General features: G+C 42.8%; 1 long non-coding RNA gene across 1 annotated transcript in view; it reads right to left on the bottom strand.

Annotated features, from left to right (window-relative positions):
• Nucleotides 1-2,881: 2,881 nt before the first annotated feature.
• Nucleotides 2,882-12,089, bottom strand: part of LOC122457818 — a 28,310-nt gene continuing 19,102 nt past the window's right edge. Inside the window, exon 3 of the long non-coding RNA XR_006277491.1 lies at nucleotides 2,882-2,892. This is a non-coding gene — a long non-coding RNA (uncharacterized LOC122457818). The remainder of the gene's footprint in view (nucleotides 2,893-12,089) is intronic.

Here is a 12,089-nt window from a genome sequence, read left to right as displayed (position 1 = left end):
ATAATGTCTCATTTGCAGGGTCAACAGACTCAGTGTTCTGCTTTTCCGTTTCAGTACACAATTTCATTCAGCTGAGTTGCACTTTGAAGAATTCAAAGACAATGATTTTCTGCACAGTTGAGATGAGCACAAGTCCTCTCTATCTTGCTACTTAACAAATATTTATATTGTATTTAGAAAAAATGGTTTTATTACATCAGTCAATTCACTTACTCGTTCCCTACCACTTCCTTCCACTGTACCCATGTTGAATCAGATAAATTATTACATTGATATTTGGTAATCACTGAGCACCCATTTGCAACATTGACCAGTAGCTTTCACATTTACTACAGGTATGATGAAAAACAACCCTAGTGAATTCAACATTGTGAAGACTGAAAAATAAGACAAGCTAGGCAGCTTTACATAGAACCACACTGGGCTTGTCTTCACTAGACTTTACCAATTAACTTGAGGTACCTTTCACATTTATAAAAGCTAATATGGACAACCCCCATGCATTTCTTGCAGGCCAGAAACATTTGTTTCTTACCCTAGACTGACTCTAGGGAAAATCTGATGCCCTGCCCACTTTCCAGAAGTATCTAGATTCTAGCAAATCAAGCTACTCTAGCGCATCACAACTCAATGCATTCCCTTCTCTTTGGTATCCATTGCCAGCTGATTTTTATCTACTAGCCACACTTCTCTCCAATAACTAACAGTAGACTTTGTCATGCTTCTGTAATACCTGTTTATTGTCACCTAATTTGTCTAAGAGGCATTATAAGAGCTTTGTTCACTTCCCTTTTAACTTTTTAGGATAATTAGTTTTAAGTCACAGACTGAAATTGGAGTCTAATGCTTCAGTATAAAAAACTTTCAAATGCAGTTTATGCTCCTGAAAGTATTTCAGAGTGACATACATTTTTTTAAAAAATAGATAAAAGTTGGAAATACTAGAAAAAAATGGGGGGGATCCCCCATTGGGTTGGGCTTTCAAGAGGAATAAAACATTCACAATGGGCCTTTCACATTCCTAGTTGACTGGTTTAATAGACCACATTGGATTTTCCATTTTTTTAAATAATGGGTGTTAAACCAAAATTTAAAATCTAATTGTATAATTTTATAGCCTACAGTGTATGAAAATAAGTTTTGTGTCTTTATTCTCATTTCCAAGGCATACTTTTTCCCAATCCTTTGGGTGCAATTCATTTTTTATTTCACACACAAAAGCAATTTTGTTAATAAAACACAAAGGCGAACACATAATAGTACAGTTATGTAAATAAAATTACACATGGAGAATTAGGGTATGTGAAGGGTTTTTTGAAATAGTTGTAAAGACATTTGTAAAACTGTTCAATCTGTTTACTCAGTAACAGTCACAGTATCTGCTTAAAGAAAAGGAGTACTTGTGGCACCTTAGAGACTAACAAATTTATTAGAGCATAAGCTTTCGTGAGCTACAGCTCACTTCATCGGATGCATTTGGTGGGAAAAAAAAAAGCTTTTTTTTTTTTTCCACCAAATGCATCCGATGAAGTGAGCTGTAGCTCACGAAAGCTTATGCTCTAATAAATTTGTTAGTCTCTAAGGTGCCACAAGTACTCCTTTTCTTTTTGTGAATACAGACTAACACGGCTGCTACTCTGAAACCTGTCAGTATCTGCTTAGTATGTTAATGCTTGATCACACCTTAAAACGTTTGGCAGTGGATTGAAATAGAAGCTTTATTGTTTGAGGCTGCTGATACAAAATAAATATTTTTTGCAATGTTAATCAACTGGAATGTTCACAGCATACACTATCAATGGGCAATATTTTGGCCAAAAATAATAAGGCTTTATTTATTTATTTGCAGTGTCCCAGTGGAAAAAAACTCCACCTAAAAATATTTGATTGAAAATGTTTCTTTTAAAGAATACTTTTTTTAAAAGTGTCATGTAGTGTTATTGTGATTAAAATAAAAAGTGTTGCTGATGAACTCTTATACTGGTGATTTTTTAAAATTAAAATAAAGGATTACATGTAAAGTTTCCATAACTTGGAAGAAAGGGTGAAGAAGCCCAGAATTTTGATTTGGCTCGGTTGCTCTTTGACTTGAGGCCAGTTCTGATTACCATAGTGATGGAGAGCAGCAGTGGGAAGAAAGGAATCGGGATCTATTATTAAAAGTGGGGAATGACAAATCATGGGAAAGTACACAAGGAATGAAAGCTTTAAGAGAGGACAAAACTTACTTGGGAAAATAATGAAATGAGAAGCAGAAGAAGAGGAGGAAGAGAGGATCAACTAAGAAGATAAATACCTGAAAAAATTGGATAAGAAGAAAACTTATCCTGAAGATGTCCACTGATGATATTTAACTCAAATTTTTCTAATTGTGGTTGGTCCATATCCTCCACCAGCACATCACAAATTAAATGTTTCCATGAATTTGTCCTTTTTTAAAATGCTTGCATCAAGTCCTGGGATTATATGTATAAATCTGGTTAATAAAGATAATATGAAACTGGAGACAGTACAATAGAAATTAACTAGTAATTCAAGGGTCCTTGGGTCTGATTCAACAAGTTATTTAGGTATTTAGCAAGGTGATGAGCATCTTCAAGTCTTATTCAAGAAAATAGGAGCTAAGGATGCTCAGCAATGCACAGGATCAGGCCCTACAACTTGTGGATAAAACACATGAATAGTCCCATTGACTTAGATGAGAGTACACACGAGCTTAAAGTTACTCAAGAAACTTGTTGAATTGGGGCCTTACTAATTCAGTAGGGAAACTATGGGCCCAGGGCTGGCTCTAGGCACTAGCTTTCCAAGCAGGTGCTTGGGGCAGCATTTAGAATGGGGTGGCAGTCCGTGTCCCGCAGTGGCAATTTGGCAGCAGTTCCGCCGCTCTTCCTGCCACGGCGGCTTTCGGCGGCAGCTCTGCCACTCTTGCGGCGGCAGCAATTCAGCGGCGACTGCTTGGGACGGCAAAATTGGTAGAGCCACCCCTGTATGGGCCAAAGTCAGTCCTGGCATAACTAGGCACAAATGCCTTTTACTTACATAGGAGTTACACACCCATGTATATGAGGCCCAATTTAGTGCTAAATATATGTTCTTTGAAGATTGGATGTGGGATTCACTAAAACTGCATTACAAAGAGTGTAGAAAAGAAATATACTATTCCATAGTAAGTACAAGAATATAAGGGATCATGAACTTAAGAAATCAAAGTAGATATTTATTTACATGAGGAAATATTAATATTAGAGATGGGCCTGCATCAAAATCCAAGACCAGGACACACCAAATGTTGTGGAGAAGGAGTCCTCAGAATCCAGGATCAGATCTGAATCTGAATTTCCTGTCTCATTACTATCACTATGAAAGGACAAATCTAAACACCTAAATTTTGGTGGGGCTCAAAATATGAATCTTGTTCTCACCTCTAGGTAACTCAGTGCACAGACTAAATGATTGAGGGCAGCATTAGATGCACCCACATATATTGATTTTAAAAATAGGAAGAATATGCTGATCTCATCTGGAATACTGTGTGAAATTCAAAAGGAGAGGCATGGCATAAAGAACTTTTTAATTAACATTTTCCAGGACAAAACATTCCCTCCACTACAGAATAGATATTGCCAGTTGTTTCTTGTCAGAACAGGCTTTGAATTGAACCAACAAGCAAACTGAATTACTTCACCCTTTTAAGTGTGAGATTGCTTTGGGGCAAAGAGTGGAATTTACATCAGTTCTATCACATCTTTTCTCCTTTTTTTCATATGTAACCAAATGCTGAAACCCAATTTTTTGCATAGTTTGTTTTAAGGAATGTTTTATTGGCATTTCACATTTGTTCTGCTTAATGTTTGTGAAGAAATTAGATGCCAAATTAAAAAACAAAGTATCAAATTGATTTGTTGTAGTAACCTGTAGGCAAATGTTAAGTGCCCAAATGCATCTGAGGCCATGTCAACACTACAAACTTTGGCTGACAAAAGTTACATCAGCTTAAAGCTGCTGCAGTTAATATATCACTCATACGCATGCATCCTTGGCTTTTTGTGTCAGTGATGCGCGTACTCACCAGAACTGCTTGTGTCAATGCACAGTGTGGTGCACCATAGGTAGGTATCCCCATGTGCAAATCGAAACCATCCAGAGTTCTATCTTTTGGGATGTTTTGGCAATGTGTGGTGGGCAGAAATGAGTCACATGGGGTGACTGGGAGCAAGGGGTCAAGTTTCTAAAACAAACTTGGAAAGAGAAATGTGTTAAAGAGACATAGAGGTAAACGGTAATTGGGAAAAAATACAACATGGTTTTACAAAAGGTAGATTGTGCCAGACCAATCTGATCTCTTTCTTTGAGAAGGTAACTGATTTTTTAGACAAAGCAAATTCAGGAGATCTAATCTAAGGATTTCAGTAAGGCATTTGATACAGTTCCACATGGGAAATTATTAGTTAAATTGGGGAAAATGGGGATTAATCTGAGAATTGAAAGGTAGATAAGGAACTGGTTAAAGGGGAGACTACAATGAGTCATACTGAAATGTGAACTGTCAAGCTGGAGGGAGATTACTAGAGGAGTTCCTCAGGGTTCAGTCTTGGGACCAACCTTATTTAACATGTCAATTAGTGATCTTGTCAGAAAAAGTGGGAGTATGCTAATAAAATCTGGAGAGGACACAAAGTTGGGAGGTATTGTCAATACGGAGGAAGACCGGAAAATCATACAAGAAGATCTGGATGACATTGAAAACTGGAGTAATAGAAATGGGATGAAATTTAATAGTGCAAAGTCATGCACTTAGGGAGTAACAACAAGAACTTTTGTTATAAGCTGGGGGCTTAATCAGAGGAGAAGCAACTGAGCAGAAAAAAGACCTGGGTCAATTGGTTGATCAGAGAATGACTATGAGCCAGCAATGTGATACAGGTGTGAAAGGCTAATGCAGTCCTATGATGCATCAGGAGAGGTATTTCCAGTAGAGACAGGGAAGTTTTAGTACCATTACACAAGATATTAGAGAAATCTCATCTGGAATACTGTGTGAAATTCTGGTCTTCCATGTTTAAGCAAGATGAATTCAAATGGGAACAGAGAAGGGGTATGATATGGATATGGATATGAGTCAGCAGTGTGCCCTTGTTGCCAAGAAGGCCAATGGCATTTTGGGTTGTATAAGTAGGGGCATAGCGAGCAGATCGAGGGACGTGATCGTTCCCCTCTATTCGACACTGGTGAGGCCTCATCTGGAGTACTGTGTCCAGTTTTGGGCCCCACACTACAGGAAGGATGTGGATAAATTGGAAAGAGTACAACGAAGGGCAACAAAAATGATTAGGGGTCTAGAGCACATGACTTATGAGGAGAGGCTGAGGGAGCTGGGATTGTTTAGTCTGCAGAAGAGAAGAATGAGGGGGGATTTGATAGCTGCTTTCAACTACCTGAAAGGGGGTTTCAAAGAGGATGGCTCTAGACTGTTCTCAATGGTAGCAGATGACAGAACGAGGAGTAATGGTCTCAAGTTGCAATGGGGGAGGTTTAGATTGGATATTAGGAAAAACTTTTTCACTAAGAGGGTGGTGAAACACTGGAATGCGTTACCTAGGGAGGTGGTAGAATCTCCTTCCTTAGAGGTTTTTAAGGTCAGGCTTGACAAAGCCCTGGCTGGGATGATTTAACTGGGACTTGGTCCTGCTTTGAGCAGGGGGTTGGACTAGATGACCTTCTGGGGTCCCTTCCAACCCTGATATTCTATGATTCTATGATTCTAAGGGCTACTAACATGATCAAATAATGGAAAACCTACCTTATAAGAGGAGACTCAAAGAGCTTGGCTTGTTAAGTCTAACCAAAGGAAGGCTGAGGGGAGATATGGTTGCTCTCTATAAATGCATCCTGGAGATAAATACAATAGAGGATGAAGAGTTATTTAAGTTAATCACCAATGTTGACACTAGAACAAACGGCTATAAACTGGCTATCAACAAGTTTTGGCTTGAAATTAGACAAAGGTTTCTGACCATCAGAGGAGTCAAAGTCTGGAACAGCCTTCCAGTGGGGCAAAAACCCTAACTGGTTTCAAGACTGAGCTTGATAAGTTTATGGAGGGGATGGTATGATGAGGCTGCCTACAATCATATATAGCTGATCTGCGACTACTAGTAGCAAATATCCCCAATGGGTGGTCATGGACACTAAATGGGGTGGGCTCTAAGTTACAACCGAGAATTCTTTCCCATGTGCCTGGCTGTTGGGTCTCGCCAAAATGCTCAGAGTCCAACTGAACTCCATATTTGGGGTTGGGAAGGAATTTTCCCAGGTCAAACTGGCCTGGGTTGTTCCCCCCCACACTTTTTCTGCAGCATGGACCAGGGTCACGTACAGGTTTAAACTAGTGTAGATGGTGCATTCTCTGTAACTTGAAGTCTTTAAATCATGATTTGAGGACTTCAGTATCTCAATCAGAGGTTATGGGTCTATTACAGGAGTAGGTGGATGATGTTCTGTGGCTTGCAATGTGCAGGAGGTCAAACTAGGTAAATGGCCTGTGCTACCACTGAGGTGGGACATTTGACCAGCTGACTAAGGAAGAACAGGGACTCTGCCCTATTTAGATCTAAAGAATGCCTTTGTTCTCTGGTGAGTCCTTTGCATCCCTCTAGGGAGAATTCCTAGCCATACACTCATCAGCAACAACATCACCCTTCATAAATTATATATAAATGTGTCCTTAATTTAAAGGGTTAATAAATGTTTTAATAGTGGTTAATCAATTCTTATACTGTTAGAATCCAGCCAATCAATTGGTTGTTTGTATCTATAACACTTTCTATTGATGTGCTTACAACCCTCTGTACCACAGTACTCATGTCTATAACATGCTTATTACCATCTAATAATATATTAACCTTTGTGATACGGGAGGGCCAGGGAGCAGTGGGAGAGTGCTAGAGGAGAAATATATAAACTCAAGGCTAATTAAGTTGTGGTTCCCTGTAGACTAGGGAAGGTGGCTGCAGGTTAATTGGAGCACCTGCAGTCAATTAAGGCCTTGTTAAGAACCTAATATAACCCCCTGCTTCAAGCAGACAGAGGAGGAGGAGGAAGGAGAGAGGACTGGAGCTTGGAGCTGTGCTGTGAGACTTAGAAATCGAGAACCAAAGTAAGGGGGACCTGCCCCAGTAAAGGAAGGGAGACTACTCCCCAGCACCAAGCATGCAGGTACCTCACCAAGGGGGAAGAGGGTAAGAACCCGGATTGGGAGGGGTGAGAGGGAGGGGCTGGGGCTGAAGGTGAGGAGCAACCCAGACCCCTCCCCTCCTTCCCTCCTTACCACTTCCTGGGCCAATAGCGGGACATCGATGCCCCAAAAACAAGAAAGGACAGAGTAGGAGGTGAATCTTAGCTCCTGCAAGAAAAGCGCAGGACCCATCAGAATTAACAGATGGCCATCTTGTCACACATGGTGTCAGGGGTGGGATTTCTGCACCGTGAACATATTCCGGGGGGGGGGGGGGTCACAACCACCCTGCCTCAAAATGGGGGATGTGGTCAAAGCACTGAAGCAAGCCACTGTTGCCCAGCAGGAGGCTACCCGGGTCCAGGCAGCTGCCCAACAGGAGGCCATGCAGCTACAGCAAGAGACCAATTGCCTGCTGATGACCCAGGCCACCCAAGATCGGGCCATGCTGCAGGAACTAGTGAACCAGGTGAAGGCCCTTATCGAGAGAAGCTGCAGGTATGATGGGATGCAGACCATACGGGCCAGCTACTGTCTGCAGAAATTGACCTGGGAGGATGATGTGGAGGCAAACCTCCTGGCCTTTGAGAGGACAGTCCTGTGGGAGACCTTGCCCCGAGACCAGTGGTCAGGCATCCTTGCCCCATTTTTGTGTGGGGAGGCCCAGAAGGCCTACTATGATATGACTGCAGAGGAGGCGACAGATTACTCCTGACTGAAGGTGGAGATCCTGGCCACGGCAGGGGTAACGACGGCCTTGCGAGCCCAGAGGTTCCATGTATGGTAGTATTGCGAAGACAAGACACCACGATCACAACTATTTGACCAACTTCACCTAGCCTGGAAGTGGTTACGTCTAGAGGCTCTCAGCTCAGAGAAAATGATGGAGCTCCTGGTGCTGGACCACTATATGAGGGGACTACCCTCGGGCCTCCGAGCCTGGGTAGGCCAGAATGACCCCTCCACCCATTATGAACTGGTCACCCTTGTCGAGAGACAACTGGCAATCCATGAACTGTTCAAAACCCCAGGAGGTGGAACACGGCATTTCAGGAAACCAGTCCCAACCCCAAGGACCTGGATCATCGAGAATGCCAGGAAAGCCATAGCCGGAAGAACAGGCCCCAAGGAGCGGCCTGAGGCCCCAAGAGGACCTAGGGATCCAGGGGGAGAGAACTGGGGGAGCAACTCAGAGGGTCTAAGACAAAGAGCAACCTCCAGGATGAGATATTGCTGTTATGAGTGTGGGGAGATGGGGCATATAGCAGCCCAGTGCCCCAATAAGGAGGAGCCTATGCAATGTAATTTGGAGGATCCCGGGGACCAAGGTGGACTAATCAGCCTGGTGGGGGTTGCAACGGCCCCACATGAGTACACCAGGCCAGTAAAAATGAACGGCATACAGACCATAGCTTTGGTGGACTCTGGGAGTGCTGTCACATTGGTCTCAAGGAAGTTAGTGGAGAAAGACCAACTGAGCCTGGCCTAGAGCACGCGTCTACCCCACAATTTCTACCTCACAATTACAATACAGATTGAGATCCAGGGAAGTACTACCAAGATGACTGCAGGGGTGGTCCCCAAGCTCCCCTATCCGGTCTTAATTGACAGGGACTTTCCTGGGTTCGAGAGCTGACTCCCCCTCCATTAGGGAAGGGAAGTAAACCCTGAGCAGAGTTTGAGGCACCCATAGATGACCCTACCACAATTTTTGCTGGGTTTTCCCCAGAGTTATTTTCACCCCCCGGGAATTCCCAGAAATCTAGACAGGAAAGAAGGGCAGATAAACAATTGGGAACCAGGATTTTGGGGGCCAACCAGAGAGCTGCCCTGGCCCCGTCAGGGAATCCGCAAGGTAGTACGGACCAGTGGAGACCCAGAGACAGCCCCCAGCACAAGCAGAAACACCCCAGGAGAAGGCGGGGAGCCCATTCCAATAGAATCAGGCCAGATTGGTCCCACACGCGAGTGTTTTGGGCAGGACCAAGCCGATGATCCACTGTATGCAAACGTGAGGGAGGAGGTAGTAGAAGTAAATGGTGTGCCAATAGAAGGGAAAACCAAAGGCCCAGGGCCATACTATATAATCAAACAGGATCTGTTGTACTGGGTAGTGCCAATACAGGGGGGAAGTAATAGAACAGCTCTTGGTGCCACGGAAGCACACAAGGGCTGTATTAGTGTTAGCTCACAGTCATCTGTTTGGTGGACATCTAGGAGCAGACAAGACCCTGGATAGAGTCCTAAGGAGGTTCTACTGGCCGGGAGTATGGGCAGAAGTCCAGTGCTATTGCACCTCTTGCCCAGACTACCAGCTGCACAGCCCCCGACCTCAGTTAAGGGCCCCACTTTTTTTTTTGATGAAATACAGATAAAATATAATATCAAACAAGATAACACTACCAATCGGACATGTCTCAGATGGAGGTCAGGATAAGCTACCCGAACTCTTCTGCCAGATGAGATTATTTTGCCTCTTTTGGGACATCCATCAATAGTCACTCTCTGTACCTTGGTTTTCTGTTCATACATATCCACTTCTCTTTTTTCAGAGCAGTTCCTTCTGCAGTTGCCTGCTCAATCACTGAGGTGAGTTTGACACCCAGAGGGTTTGATAGTCCTAATGCTTTTCTCTCTCAGAGGGCATATGTTGGTTCTGTTTACCCAGGAGCACTGTCAGTGGCATTCTGGAGGTCCTCAAGAAACAAAGTCAGTGTCCTCCTTGGTTTTGGTTTCTGTTCCTCTTTTAGGTCTGCCTTTAATGGTGGTTAAGATGTATGATGATAGCCAACCTCTTTGTTTGGAATTAAAGCAGATGGGGTTACATCAGGAATGACCGTGACCCTGTATAATCACTAGCCCAACATATGTGGTTAGATATGAAAATGAAGCAGTGTGGTAATAAGCAGCTTGATGAAGAAGAAAAAATAAGTATACTAAATCTATAAGAAGTGATGCACTCAGATATTAAAAATGGTATTCCTTGAGGCCCCCAGGGGCACTATGTGGTATGGAGGAGCAGATCCCTTAAGCTCCAGAGCCATTTGCTGATAGCCACTTCCACCCTGAGCTGCCTCTTGATTCCTGCATCCTCCCCAAACAAAGAATCGGGTACCACAAACCTTTTACATGCCAGTAAATAGCTATTTGACCACTGCAGGCTCTGCAAGCGGCTGAAAGATGAGAACAGGCACCTCCCAAGCTCCTGAATGATATAGCTAATGTCGAGGGAACTGAATCTATGATGGCCCTGCTGAAAAGAGTTGCTGCAAACACTTTAGAAATCAAGATCATAATGGCCACTGTGCAATCCACTCTTATGTCAATTGATTCCTCTCTGAAATCACCAACAGGATGGCTGAAGCAAGATATAAGTAATGGAGGATCAGGTACAAGGCTCTCTGCCTAGGTGCAGAGAAGCCTTAAAGACATCTTCTGTAAAATCTAAATGGGCAGACCTCAAGGGGAGGTCTTGTCATCATAATCTGAGAATTGAAAGGGTACCTGAAGGAGCAGAGCAAGGCAAAATCCTATAATTTGTCCCCCAGCTCCTTAGAAGGATTTTATTTATCTATTGGGGTGGATTTAGACTACCAGATGGTTTTGAGAACGAGGAGTACTTGTGGCACCTTAGAGACTAACAAACTTAAGCATAAGCTTTCGTGGGCTAAAACCCACTTCATTGGATGCATGCAGTGGAAAATACAGCAGGAAGATTATATATATATAAACTCAGAGAACATGAAAAAATGCATGTTGCCATACATACTATAATGAGTGATCAATTAAGGTGAGTTTTGAGTTTCTGTTAGAAAAAGCACATAAGTCCATGGCTCAAGCCCCAAATGCCAAACCTCATGCATTGATTGTCAAGTTTCTGAGTCATTCTTAAAAGCAGAAATAATGCAGCTAGTTCATGATTTAAAACGCTGTTGGGGGAACACTATGTAATGAGAATTTGTCAGTGTTTAGCAAAAGATGTGGTAGAAGAGAGAGCCTTTAATAGGGCTAGAGAACTTTCCAAGCAACAAGGGCTCAAATATTTCATTATGTTTCCACCTTGGTTCCATGTCTGGATCGGTGAGGATGTGCATCCATTCCAAAAGTCGCAAGAAGCAGAAAGTCTTTTTTACTAGCCTGCAGAAAACTTTATTATTAATGATGTTTATTATAGACAGTAGAGTCTAAAGGGCCAGCCAAGAACGGGGCCTCAGTGTGCTAGACACTTTACAAACAGAGTAGTAGACTATCCCTGCCTTGAAGAGTTTATAACCTAAATAGACAGGACATCACAGGAGTAAAAATACAAGCAGAGTGAACAATATGATGAAATCATGCCTTTAGTGCTAGGATTTTATTTATCTATTGGGGTGGGTTTAGGTAGGAGGGGATAACCTACATGGAAAGAAAAGGGAAGGGGGGTGAAGGGGAGGGCAGGAGAGGGGCAAGTGTGGAATGAAGCTGAAGTCAAGAGTCTGGGAAGGAGGGAGAAGGGTTGGCTGTTTGATACAATCAGCACAGGATCGAGAAAGTACAGTAAAAACTACAGAGTTCTCTGAATGTTTGAGTATTTGTTCTGCATTATCAAATTCACTTCCCTTGAGATCAGTTGTTATGTCTGCCCTACTTGCAGATATGACCCTATCCAGTGACTGTGATAACTTTCTTTTCTGGGTTCTCTTCTGCTCCTAGTATAGCCTTTATTAGCTTTTGTGACATGTAATTCAGTTCTCTTCAGTGGCTGATTGTGAGGTGCCCCACTAGAGCAGTTAAGGGAAGGGTGAACACAAAATGAATATTCTGCCTAAGCTTCTCTGTGTTCTAAGGCTAAGTAGCTGACCTCTATATAGTC

Source organism: Dermochelys coriacea, chromosome 1 (assembly GCF_009764565.3).
Source record: "Dermochelys coriacea isolate rDerCor1 chromosome 1, rDerCor1.pri.v4, whole genome shotgun sequence".
Lineage (NCBI taxonomy): Eukaryota > Metazoa > Chordata > Testudines > Dermochelyidae > Dermochelys > Dermochelys coriacea.
The sequence above is the reverse complement of the archived record's forward strand: the minus strand, read 5'-3'. Positions and strand labels throughout refer to the sequence as shown.